Source organism: Egretta garzetta, unplaced genomic scaffold (genome assembly GCF_000687185.1).
Source record: "Egretta garzetta isolate BGI_Z169 unplaced genomic scaffold, ASM68718v1 scaffold315, whole genome shotgun sequence".
Lineage (NCBI taxonomy): Eukaryota > Metazoa > Chordata > Aves > Pelecaniformes > Ardeidae > Egretta > Egretta garzetta.
Genome location: NW_009259717.1, coordinates 171,798 through 172,311, shown reverse-complemented (window position 1 = coordinate 172,311; position 514 = coordinate 171,798). Strand labels below are relative to the sequence as shown.

The following is a 514-nucleotide window of genomic DNA, read 5'->3' as shown; positions in this document are numbered from 1 at the left end:
GTCCCTCTCCCAAGGCCACCACTTCCACCTCATCCTTCTCCTGAGGCCACCACCTCCACCTCATTCTTCTCATGAGGCCACCACTTCCACCTCATCCTTCTCCTGAGGCCACCACTTCCACCTCATCCCTCTCCTGAGGCCACCACCTCTACCTCATCCCTCTCTGCGCCATCCAACCTCTCCTCACGTCCTTCCATAAGGAGATGGCAACCCTTGGAGCACTCCCAAGCTGCCAACAGGCTCAGCCCAAGGGAGATGCTCCAACATCCCCATGGCCAAGAACCCCAGCCACCTGCTGGAACCTTCTGGACCACCCCAGAAGATGTTGGCAGCTCCATAAATTCTTCCAAGAGCCTAAAAATCGGCAAATTGAACCCCAAAAATCCATCATCTGGGACCTTCTCATCCAGATGGGCGTCCCAGCGCATCCCAAGCCCACCACACTGGTGGGACTCTTCCCTCTGGACAGATGTTATTGCCTCCAAAGGGCCTGTCCATTCTCCCATGGGTTTCC

The 514-nt window shown here is 56.4% G+C and overlaps 1 protein-coding gene across 1 annotated transcript in view; it reads right to left on the bottom strand.

Annotated features, from left to right (window-relative positions):
• Positions 1-514, bottom strand: part of ARHGAP39 (Rho GTPase activating protein 39) — an 18,699-nt gene that overhangs the window by 5,406 nt on the left and 12,779 nt on the right. The gene's annotated exons all lie outside the window — the stretch shown is intronic.